Source organism: Desmodus rotundus, chromosome 1, assembly GCF_022682495.2.
Source record: "Desmodus rotundus isolate HL8 chromosome 1, HLdesRot8A.1, whole genome shotgun sequence".
NCBI classification, from domain to species: Eukaryota; Metazoa; Chordata; class Mammalia; order Chiroptera; family Phyllostomidae; genus Desmodus; species Desmodus rotundus.
The window spans coordinates 80462592-80475915 of NC_071387.1; the positions used below are offsets into that span (position 1 = coordinate 80462592).

At 39.9% G+C, this 13324-nt stretch overlaps 1 protein-coding gene across 1 annotated transcript in view; it reads left to right on the forward strand.

Moving 5' to 3' along the window:
- Nucleotides 1–13324, forward strand: part of FBP2 (fructose-bisphosphatase 2) — a 60746-nt gene that overhangs the window by 18428 nt on the left and 28994 nt on the right. The window lies entirely within an intron of this gene.

Genomic DNA, 13324 nt, shown 5'->3' on the forward strand with positions numbered 1-13324 from the left:
GGCAAATTTCCAAGACAAAGACAGGATCTTAAAGGCAGCAAGGGAGAAACAGGAAATAACATACAAGGGAGCCCCAATAAGGTGAGCAACTGACTTTTCAATGGAAATGCTCCAAGACAGAAGAGAATGGCAAAAAATATTCCAAGTAATAAGAACCAGAGGCCTGCAACCAAGACTACTTTGCCCAGCAAGGCTCTCAATCAAGATAGAAGGCCAAATAAAGAGTTTCCCAGACAAAAGAAGTCCAAAGGAACACACTTCCACCAAACCAGCTCTGCAAGAGATGCTAAAGGGACTGCTTTAAGGAAAGGAAGGCAAAGAGAAAGACAGAGGAACACAGGTAGGAAAAAATGGCAATGAATAACTACCTATTGATAATAACCTTAAATGTAAATGGATTAAATGCTCCAATCAAAAGACATAGAATGGCTGAATGGAGAAGAAAACATGACCCACACATATGCTGCCTAGAAGAGACTCATCTCAGGACAAAAGACTTACAGAGACTGAAAGTGAAGGGGTGGACACAAATTTTCCAAGCAAACAGACAGGAAAAAAAGCAGGTGTAGCAATACTCATATCAGACAAAATAGACTTCCAAAGAAGGGCCATAAAGAGGGACCCAGAAGGTCACTTCATAATACTCAAAGGAAGAATCCACCAAGAAGACATAAACATTGTAAATATATATGTACCCAACATAGGAGCACCCAAATACATAAAGAAAATCTTGGAGGATTTCAAGAAAGATATTGACAGCAACACAATTATAGCAGGGGACTTTAACACCCCACTATCAAAAATGGACAGGTCTTCCAAACAAAATATCAACAAAGATACTGTGTCACTTAACAACACCCTAGAGGAAATGGACTTAACTGATATATACAGAGCTTTTCATCCCAAAGAAGCAAAATACACATTCTTTTCAAGTGTCCAGGGAACTTTTTCACAGATAGACCACATGATAGGACACAAAGCAAGCCTCAACAAATTCAAGAAAATTGAAATCATATCAAGCATTTTCTCTGACCACAAGGGTCTGAAACTAGAAACCAGCCCCAAAGGAAAAAGCCCAAAACACTCAAAATCATGGAGACTGAATAGCATGCTATTAAACAATGAATGGGTCAAGAACAAGATTAGGGAAGAAATCAAAAACTTTCTGGAAACAAATGAAAATGAACTCACAACAACCCAAAACCTATGGGATGCAGCAAAGGTAGTCCTGAGAGGGAAGTACATAGCAATACAGGCCTACCTTAAAAAGATAGAAACATTTCAAACAAACAACCTAACCCTATGCCTACAAGAACTGGAGGAACAACAGCAAAGACAGCCCAGAGCAAGCAGAAGGAAGGAAATAACCAAGATCAGAGCAGAACTAAATGACATAGAGACTAAAAGCACAATTGTAAGGATCAATGAATCCAAGAGCTGGTTCTTTGAAAAGGTAAACAAAATCGACAAGCCTTTAAGTAGGCTCATCAAGAAGAAAAGAGAGAGGATCCAAATAAACACAATTAAAAATGAAAGAGGAGAGATTACAACTGATACCACAGAAATACAAAAGATTGTAAGAAATTACTACAAAGAACTGTATGCTAAGAAATTTGAAAACCAAGATGAAATGGACACATTTCTAGAAAAATATAATCTTCCAAAACTGAATGAAGAAGAAGCAGAAAACCTGAACAGACCAATAACAGCAGACGAAATTGAAGCAGTCATCAAAAAACTCCCAACACACAAAAGCCCCAGACCAGACGGTTTCACAGGAGAATTCTACAAAGCATTTAAGGAAGAGCTAACCCCTATCCTTCACAGACAAATCGAGAATATCCAAACTGATGGAAGACTCCCAAACTCTTTTTATGAAGCCAACATCATCCTAATCCCAAAACCAGATAAAGACACAACAAAGAAAGAAAACTTCAGGCCAATATCGCTGATGAACATAGATGCAAAAATTCTCAACAAAATATTGGCAAACCGCATCCAGCAATACATTAAAAAGATCATCCACCATGACCAAGTGGGATTCATCCCAGGGATGCAAGGATGGTACAATATTCACAAATCAATAAACATAATACATCACATCAATAACTGCAAAAACAAAAATCACACGATCATATCAATAGATACGGAAAAAGCATTTGATAAGATACAGCACCCATTTCTGATAAAAACACTCAGCAAAGTGGGTTAAAGGGAGCATTCCTCAACATCATAAAGGCCATATGAGAGACCTACAGCCAACATAATACTTAATGGACAAAAACTTAGAGCTTTCCACTAAGATCAGGAACAAGACAAGGATGCCCTATCTCACCACTCCTATTCAACATAGTATTGGAAGTCCGAGCCACAGCAATCAGACAAGAAAAAGCAATAAAAGGCATCCAAATTGGAAAGGAGGAAATGAAACTGTCAATGTTTGCAGATGACATGATAGTGTACATAGAAAATACTATAGACTCCACCAAAAAACTACTTGACCTAATGAATGAATTTGGCAAAACAGCTGGATACAAAGTCAATACTCAGAAATCAAAGGCATTCCTGTACGCCAACAATGAAACTGCAGAAACAGAAATCAGGAAAAAAAATCCCATTTTCTAGCAACAAGAAAAATGAAGTACCTAGGAATAAAGCTAACCAAGGAGGCAAAAGACCTGTACTCTGAAAACTACACAACACTGAAGAAAGAAATTAAGGAAGACACAAACAAATGGAAGCATGTACCATGCTCATGGATTGGAAGTATTAACATCATCAAAATGGCCATACTACCCAAAACAATTTATAGATTCAATGCAATCCCTATTAGAGTACCCATGACATATTTCACAGATATAGAACAAACATTGCAGAAATTCATATGGAACCATAAACGACCAAAAATAGCTGCAGAAATTTTGAGAAAGAAGAACAAAGCAGGAGGGATCACAATACCTGCTATCAAACTGTATTACAAGTCCACTGTAATAAAAACAGCCTGGTACTGGAATAAAAACAGGCACATCGACCAATGGAACAGAACAGAGAGCCCAGAAATAAACTCAAGTCTTTACAGTCAATTAATATTTGACAAAGGAGGCAGGAGCATAAAATGGAGCAAAAACAGCCTCTTCAACAGATGGTGTTGGGAGATCTGGACAGCTACGTGCAAAAAAAAAGAAACTCGACCAACAACTTATGCCATACATGAAAATAAACTCAAGATGGATAAAAGACTTAATATAAGTTGTAACACCATAAAAGTCCTTGAGGAAAACATTGGCAGGAAAATCTCAGACATTCCACGCTGCAACATCCTCACAGACATGTCCCCTATGGCAAGGGACATAAAGGAAAGAATAAACAAGTGGGACCTGCTCAAAATAAAAAGCTTCTGCATAGCTAAAGAAAACAGCACCAAATTACAAAGAGAACCAACAGTATGGGAAAACATATTTGCTAATGATACCTCAGACAAGGGCCTGATCTCCAAAATATAGAAAGAACTCACACGACTCCACTCCAGGAAGACAAACAACCCAATTAAAAAATGGGCAAAGGACTTGAACAGACACTTCTCCAAGGAAGACATACAGAGGGCCCAGAGACATATGAAAAGATGCTCAGCATCACTAGCCATCAGAGAGATGGAAATTAAAACCACAATGAGGTATCATCTCACACCAGTCAGAATGGCCAACATAAACAAATCCACAAACAAATGTTGGAGAGGATGAGGAGAAAAGGGAACCCTAGTGCACTGTTGTTGGGAATGCAGACTGGTGAGGCCACTGTGGAAAACAATATGGAATTTCCTCAGAAAACTAAAAATGGAAGTGCCCTTTGACCCAGCAATTCTGCTGCTGGGATTATGCCCTACGAACCCTGAAACACCACTCCAAAAGAACCTGTGCACCCCAATGTTCATAGCAGCACAATTTACAATAGCGAAGTACTGGAAGCAACCTAAGTGCCCATCAGCAAACGAGTGGATCCAAAAACCATGGTATATTTACACAATGGAATTCTATGCAGCAGAGAGAAAGAAGGAGCTCATACCCTTTGCAACAGCATGGATGGAACTGGAGAGCATTATGCTAAGTGAAATAAGCCAGGCAGTGAGGGACAAATACCATATGATCTCACCTTTAACAGGAACATAACCAATAGAAGAAAAAAGCAAACAAAATATAACCAGAGACATTGAAGTTAAGAACAATCTAACAATAGCCTGGGGAGGGGGGCAGTGGGAAGAGGGGATTACAGGAACTACTATAAAGGAAACATGGACAAAACCAAGGGGGAGGGTGGAGGTGGGGGAGGGAGGTGGGTTCAGCTGGGGTGGGGTGGAGGGATGGGAAGAAAAGGCATACAACTGTAATTGAATAACAATAAAAATTAAAAAAAACTCTAAAATTTTAACAGTAAAAAACTCCAAGCACTCCAATTAGAACATGAGACATAAAGATACTTGTAATTGAACATGCAAAAATAAGTTTATTGGAAAATAAGCACATGAAAAAATGTTCAATATCTTTACCTATTAGAGAAAGGCAAAATAACACCACAATGAGATATTAGTATACACCAGCATGAACACCAAAAAATGAAAAGTAGTGACAATACCAAATGCTGGTAAGGATGCAGAGAAACTATATCTTTCTTTATTTTTTAAAAATTTTTATTGTTTTTCAATTACAGTTGTATGCCTTTTCTCCCCATCCCTCCACCCTACCCCTTGGTTTTGTCCATGTGTCCTTTATAGTAGTTCCTGTCATCCCCTCTTCCCACTGTCCCCCACCCCCCCGGCTATTGTTAGATTGTTCTTAACTTCAATATCTCTGGTTATATTTTGTTTGCTTTTTTCTTCTATTGGTTATGTTCCTGTTAAAGGTGAGATCATATGGTATTTGTCCCTCACTGCCTGGCTTATTTCACTTAGCATAATGCTCTCCAGTTCCATCCATGCTGTTGCAAAGGGTATGAGCTCCTTCTTTCTCTCTGCTGCATAGAATTCCATTGTGTAAATATACCATGGTTTTTGGATCCACTCGTTTGCTGATGGGCACTTAGGTTGCTTCCAGTACTTGGTTATTGTAAATTGTGCTGCTATGAACATTGGGGTGCACAGGTTCTTTTGGAGTGGTGTTTCAGGGTTCGTAGGGCATAATCCCAGCAGCGGAATTGCTGGGTCAAAGGGCAGTTCCATTTTTAGTTTTCTGAGGAAATTCCATATTGTTTTCCACAGTGGCCTCACCAGTCTGCATTCCCAACAACAGTGCACTAGGGTTCCCTTTTCTCCTCATCCTCTCCAACATTTGTTTGTGGATTTGTTTATGTTGGCCATTCTGACTGGTGTGAGATGATACCTCATTGTGGTTTTGATTTGCATCTCTCTGATGGCAAGTGATGCTGAGCATCTTTTCATATGTCTCTGGGCCCTCTGTATGTCTTCCTTGGAGAAGTGTCTGTTCAAGTCCTTTGCCCATTTTTTAATTGGGTTGTTTGTCTTCCTGGAGTGGAGTCGTGTGAGTTCTTTCTATATTTTGGAGATCAGGCCCTTGTCTGAGGTATCATTAGCAAATATGTTTTCCCATACTGTTGGTTCTCTTTGTAATTTGGTGCTGTTTTCTTTAGCTATGCAGAAGCTTTTTATTTTGATGAGGTCCCATTTGTTTATTCTTTCCTTTATGTCCCTTGCTTTAGGGGACATGTCTGTGAGGATGTTGCTGTGTGGAATGTCTGAGATTTTCCTGCCAATGTTTTCCTCAAGGACTTTTATGGTGTTACGGCTTATATTTAAGTCTTTTATCCATCTTGAGTTTATTTTCGTATATGGCGTAAGTTGGTGATCGAGTTTCATTTTTTTGCACGTAGCTGTCCAGATCTCCCAACACCATCTGTTGAAGAGGCTGTTTTTGCTCCATTTCATGCTCCTGCCTCCTTTGTCAAATATTAATTGACCGTATAGACTTGAGTTTATTTCTGGGCTCTCTGTTCTGTTCCATTGGTCGATGTGCCTGTTTTTATGCCAGTACCAGGCTGTTTTGATGACAGTGGCCTTGTAATACAGTTTGATAGCAGGTATTGTGATCCCTCCTGCTTTGTTCTTCTTTCTCAAAATTTCTGCAGCTATTAGGGGTCGTTTATGTTTCCATATGAATTTCTGCAATGTTTGTTCTATATCTGTGAAATATGTCATGGGTACTCTAATAGGGATTGCATTGAATCTATAAATTGTTTTGGGTAGTATGGCCATTTTGATGATGTGAATTCTTCCAATCCATGAACATGGTACATGCTTCCATTTGTTTGTATCTTCCTTAATTTCTTTCTTCAGTGTTGTGTAGTTTTCAGAGTACAGGTCTTTTGCTTCCTTGGTTAGGTTTATTCCAAGGTACTTTATTTTTTTGTTGCTATATCGAATGGGATTTTTTTTCCTGATTTCTGTTTCTGCAGTTTCATTGCTGGTGTACAGGAATGCCTTTGTTTTCTGGGTATTGACTCTGTATCCAGCTGTTTTGCCAAATTCATTTATTAGGTCGAGTAGTTTTTGAGTGGAGTCTATAGGGTTTTCCATGTACACTATCATGTCGTCTGCAAACAGTGACAGTTTCATTTCCTCCTTTCCAATTTGGATGCCTTTTATTGCTTTTTCTTGTCTGATTGTTGTGGCTAGGACTTCCAATACTATGTTGAATAGGAGTGGTGAGAGAGGGCATCCTTGTCTTGTTCCTGATCTTAGTGGGAAAGCTCTAAGTTTTTGTCCATTGAGTGTGATGTTGGCTGTAGGTCTCTCATATATGTCCTTAATTATGTTGAGGACTGCTCCCTTTATTCCCACTTGGCTGAGTGTTTTTATCAGAAATGGGTGCTGTATCTTATCAAATGCTTTTTCCGCATCTATTGATATGATCATGTGATTTTTGTTTTTGCAGTTGTTGATGTGATGTATTATGTTTATTGATTTGCTAATATTGTACCATCCTTGCATCCCTGGGATAAATCCCATTTGGTCATGGTGGATGATCTTTTTAATATATTGCTGGAGGCGGTTTGCTAATATTTTGTTGAGAATTTTAGCGTCTATGTTCATCAGCGATATTGGCCTGAAGTTTTCTTTCTTCATTGTGTCTTTATCTGGTTTTGGGATTAGGATGATGTTGGCTTCATAAAAAGAGTTTGGGAGTCTTCCATCAGTTTGGATTTTTTCGAATAGTCTGTGAAGGATAAGGGTTAGCTCTTCCTTAAATGCTTTGTAGAAATCTCCTGTGAAACCATCTGGTCCAGGGCTTTTGTGTGATGGGAGTTTTTTGATGACTGCTTCAATTTCCTTTGCTGATATTGGTCTGTTCAGGTTTTCTGCTTCTTCTTCATTCAGTTTTGGAAGATTATATTTTTCTAGAAATGTGTCCATTTCATCTTGGTTTTCAAATTTCTTAGCATAGTTCCTTCGTAGTAATTTCTTACAATCCTTTGTATCTGTGGTATCGGTTGTAATCTCTCCTCTTTCATTTCTAATTCTGTTTATTTGGATCCTCTCTCTTTTCTTTTTGATGAGCCTACTTAAAGGCTTGTCGATTTTGTTTATCTTTTCAAAGAACCAGCTCCTGGATTCATTGATCCTTACAATTGTGCTTTTAGTCTCTATGTCATTTAGTTCTGCTCTGATCTTGGTTATTTCCTTCCTTCTGCTTGCTCTGGGCTGTCTTTGTTCTTGTTCCTCCAGTTCTTGTAGGCATAGGGTTAGGTTGTTTGTTTGAACTGCTTCTAACTTATTAAGGTAGGCCTGTATTGCTATGTACTTCCCTCTCAGGACTGCCTTTGCTGCGTCCCATAGGTTTTGGGTTGTTGTGAGTTCGTTTTCATTTGTTTCCAGGAAGCTTTTGATTTCTTCCCTAATCTCATTCTTGACCCATTCATTGTTTAATAGCATGCTATTCAGTCTCCATGATTTTGAGTGTTTTGGGTTTTTTCCCTTGGGGTTGGTTTCTAGTTTCAGACCCTTGTGGTCAGAGAAAATGCTTGGTATGATTTCAATTTTCTTGAATTTGTTGAGGCTTGCTTTGTGTCCTATCATGTGGTCTATCTGTGAAAAAGTTCCCTGGACACTTGAAAAGAATGTGTATTTTGCTTCTTTGGGATGAAAAGCTCTGTATATATCAGTTAAGTCCATTTCCTCTAGGGTGTTGTTAAGTGACACAGTATCTTTGTTGATATTTTGTTTGGAAGACCTGTCCATTTTTGATAGTGGGGTGTTAAAGTCCCCTGCTATAATTGTGTTGCTGTCAATATCTTTCTTGAAATCCTCCAAGATTTTCTTTATGTATTTGGGTGCTCCTATGTTGGGTACATATATATTTACAATGTTTATGTCTTCTTGGTGGATTCTTCCTTTGAGTATTATGAAGTGACCTTCTGGGTCCCTCTTTATGGCCCTTCTTTGGAAGTCTATTTTGTCTGATATGAGTATTGCTACCCCTGCTTTTTTTTCCTGTCCATGTGCTTGGAATATTTGTTTCCAGCCCTTCACTTTCAGTCTCTGTAAGTCTTTTGTCCTGAGATGAGTCTCTTCTAGGCAGCATATGTGTGGGTCATGTTTTCTTCTCCATTCAGCCATTCTATGTCTTTTGATTGGAGCATTTAATCCATTTACATTTAAGGTTATTATCGATAGGTAGTTATTCATTGCCATTTTTTCCTACCTGTGTTCCTCTGTCTTTCTCTTTGCCTTCCTTTCCTTAAAGCAGTCCCTTTAGCATCTCTTGCAGAGCTGGTTTGGTGGTAGTGTGTTCCTTTAGACTTCTTTTGTCTGGGAAACTCTTTATTTGGCTTTCTATCTTGATTGAGAGCCTTGCTGGGTAAAGTAGTCTTGGTTGCAGGCCTCTGTTTCTCATTACTTGGAATATTTTTTGCAATTCTCTTCTGGCTTGGAATGGAGAAACTATATATCTCATGCATTGTTGGTGGAAATGTAAAATGACACAGCCACTCTGCAAAAGTTTGGCAGTTTCTTAAACAAAACATAATATTAAAATTATATATTCACCCTAGGGCTTACCCATTGAATTCCTGGGCATCTACGCAGAAAAATGAAGATTTATGTCCACATAGAATCCTGTTCATGATGTTCATAGCAGCTTTATATGTGATAGCCCACAACTGGAAACAACCAATGTCCTACAATAGATGAATGGCTAAACAGTGACACATTCATACCGTGGAAAAATACTGAGCAATAAATTTGAACAAACTATTGATACACACAACAACTTTGATGGATCTGAAGGTCATTATGCTGAGTGAAAAAAAAGGAAACAACTTCAAAATATTAGTAATGGTATGATTTTGTTTGTGTAACATTCTCAGAATGACATATTTATAGAAATGGAGAAGATATCAGTGATTGCCACGGGTCAGGGGTAGTGGGAAAAAGGGTGAGTGTGGCTAGAAAGAAGTAGCACTAGGGAGATATATATGGTGATGGAGTAGTTTTGTATCTTGATGTGTTGGTGGGTAAATAAATCTACACCTGATAAAATGGCATACAGCTATACACACACTTAATACAATGTCACTTTCCTGGTTTTGATATTGTACTATATCATATATATACATAAAGGTATAGAAGATGTAACTATCAGGGGAAACTGTGTGAAGGGTGCGTGGGCTGTCTCTGTATTACCTGCACAATTTCCTTTGAATCTATATATACAAGGTAGGGCCAAAGTAAGTTTACAGTTGTTCATATGGAAAATAATACAATAATTAATAAATAATAATATAAAAATAAACTCCGTGTTTCATGTACTTACAACTATAAACCTCCTTTTGTCCCACCCTATATATTTAAAATAAAATGTTTTAAAAAGTAGGAAAAAAACTAAACTTTAACAACAGAGATTGATTAAAATTGGGGGTGCCCATGCAATTGACTATCCAGCACGCTCATGAAAAAGTATGTATGCATGCATATGTATGTGTGTGTATAAATTTACAAGTATGTGTATGTGTGTGCATATCAGTTGAATGCAACAACCATGAGTCAGATTGTAGCAGGTGGTAGGAAAGAAGACATGAGCAAGACAGTCAGTGCTTGCCATCATGGAGCTGACAGTCTATTTAGGAAGTCAGACATTAAACACACTAATGAATGTGTTGAGAGCTTCAGAGGAGAAGCACTGAGTACCTGGGAAGTCAGAGAATGCCACAGGGAAACTGATGTTTCATTTGAGACTTGGAAAGATAACTATGAGTTCCTTAGGCAAATGGTGAGAGGAGAAAGGAGAAAGCCTTCTGGTTAGAAATAAGGGCCTAGGCAGAGTTCTAGAGCTCAGATGCAAGGTAAATATTCAAGAAAAGATAAAGAAGCTCAATGAAGCTGCAACACAAGGCACATAAGGGTTAGGAGTGGGGCAAAGATGTTGAACAAGGCTTGTTTAGCCAGCAGGGGGTCAGATCATGGAACACCTGGTAAAATGAGTTAATAATATTGGCCATCAAGGCTGTGGGAAATCAATGAAGTGTTTTACAGAGAGCATTGACATGGACCTGAGTGGGGCAAGGGCAGAGTGGGGGGACCAGGCAGGAGGTGATGGTGCCTCAGACCAAGGGGTAGTGGTGAAGATAGACAGGAGGGCTTGGACCTGTGAAGAGTGGGTTGTAGAAGTGACTGGCTTAGTGATTGAGTGGAGGCTGTGGTTAGGGAAATGAAGGGAAGGGTGATTCCTAGGTTTCTACTGGTCAGATGATGATGCTGTTTGCTCATATGGGGAGTAATGTGAGAAGAGCAGAAAATTTGGGAGGTAAGATGAATTCCAGATGAAATTCATGGCAGATGAATTCCATCTTTGACATGTTTAGCTTAAGGGATTGGTGGGATACCTGAGTAAGGATGTCTGGTGATCAGGTGGCTCCCAAAGTTGGAGCATCAGAAGATATGAAGTTGGAGGTGTGGGAGGCATTGACACCTGAGTAGAGCTTTAAACTTTGGCTATGGGTGAGATTGCTGAGGAATGTGTAGAATGAGAAGAGAAGAGAGCTTTTTTGGTCAGGACTCTGGTATAAATGGCAGGGATGAATCAGGAAGCCCCAAGACAGATATATGGCCAGCCTCAGAGTGGGCTTGAGGCAGGGGTAGGTCAAGCTGGGAGAGCTTTTTTTCCTCCAAGTCTCTCATCTTGACTTCCTGCAGCTACTGTACTCCTTCCCCTCTCTGAAGACTAGTTTGGTTTTTTCTCTGATTCTTTGGCCAATGACAGAAGAAAGATGGTCACCCTACAGCTCCCAAGTTTCCATCAACCAGAATGTTCTAGCCCCAAATATAGATTTCTTGAGCAGAGACTGACGGGGCCAATTTGGGTCAGGAATGCATTCCAGGTCCCATTAAACTGTTGGAAGGATTTGGGACTCATAACACAAACATAGCAGCTGAGAGTCCCTGCTGTGGGTAGGGTGGTGATGAAGAAGGTCCATTTTGCACTGGGTAGACAGTCAAAGGCTGGGGAGGAACCAGGAGGAGCACCAACATTTAAGAAGAGGAACTAAAAAAAGCAAATGAGAAGGCACATGTAGAGAGTTAGAAATCCAGACTAGAGGGAAATGGAGAGAAGCTCTGGAGAGATGCATCTTGAGAAAGAAGCAACATCCAATGAAGGGATCCAACACTGCCTAGAGGGCAGCTAGGAGGAAGACTGGCAAAAGTGAACCAGGTTTAGTAGTAGCGTCACATCTGGCAGCCTGCAGTGGAGAAAGGAAAAGTAAGATAGTGTAGACAGGCATCCAAGACTCCAGGGATCCCCTGGCCTGTTAGGAACCGGGCCTTAAGAGAAGCTCACCTGAGCTCTGCCTCTAGTCCCAAGGCCCCCACCCCCACCCCTAGGTGATGAGTGAGCTCAGCTGCCTTGAACCTGGTGCCAGAATGATTGGAGACCGCTGGTGCTGTAGGATATTGATAAAGACAGAGATAGAGCAGTAGCTCGAGGGAAGTCGTGGGATCTAGAAAGTATTTCTTGTTATTTTTTAAGGCCAGGGATTCTATGAGTAATTAAAGGCCAGTGGAAGGAGATGGGCAGAAGGGATTCTCTTCAAACCACAGTGCAAGTTCCAAAAAACCAAGGACAGGGTGCTACACTCAGCACAGGCTTCAGGATCACAGCTCAGAGAAAGGAAAATCTCTGATGTGGGAGAATTCTGGTTTCCTATACAGAAAATGCCATCCTTTTGATGGCTGAACGAAGTGTTTTAATGGTTTTTTAAAAAAGATTTTATTTATTTATCATTAGACGGAGGGGAAGAGAGAGAGAAAGAGAGGGAGCGAAACATCAATGTGTGGTTGCCTCTCATGTACCCCCTACTGGGGACCTGGTCCCCAACCCAGGCGTGTGCCCTGATGGAGAATCTAACCGATGACTCTTTGGTATGCAGGCCAGTACTCAATCCACTGAGCCACCCCAGCCAGGGCTGAACAAAGGTGTTTTAAAAGCTTCAATGGGGATGACTACAGATTTTAATTAAGAAACTTAATACTACCCTTGCCTTCTACTTCCCTGAAGGTTCTTAAGAGACCATGTTTTAGAGCAGTGGTTCTAAAATTTTTGTGTGTATCAGAATTACCAAGAGGGCTGATTCTGAAGGCCCAGCATTTCTGGAGGTCTGGGGCATGGCCCAAGAATATGCATATCCAACTATAATCACTGCTCTGGGGCCTGCTTCTCAGAATCTGTATGTGGTCTTGGAATCTGGAAATAAAGCCAATTATTGAGTTCATCTTCACAAATCAAGTGAAAATATAACCTAGTTGTAAAAAAAAGTATTAGAAAGAGTGCAAGAATGTAAAAGTAAGGAAAAATACTAAAAGGTATGCACCTCTTTAAATTTTATTGTTCTTCAAATACATTTGTCTGCACTTCCCCCCGCCCCAGCCATCCCCTTCTCTCCCTTGATTCCATGACCACCGTGGTTTTTTCCCTGTGTCCTTTATAGTTGTTTCTGAAAACCCTTTCCCACTTTCCCCCCATTATCCCCACCCCCCTCCCCTCTGGTTACTGTCAGATTGTTCTTAATTTCAATGTCTCTGGTTATATTTTGCTTGCTTGTTTGTTTTGTTGACTAGGCTCCTGTTAATGGTGAGATCATATGGTATTTGTCTTTCACCACCTGGCTTATTTCACTTAGCACAATGCTCTCCAGTTCCATCCATGCTGTTGCAAAGCGTATGAGCTCCTTCTTTCTCTCTCTGTGTTGTATTCCATTGTGTAAATGTACCACAGTTTTTTGATCCATTCATTTACATGGGCACTTAGGTTGCTTCCAGCACTTG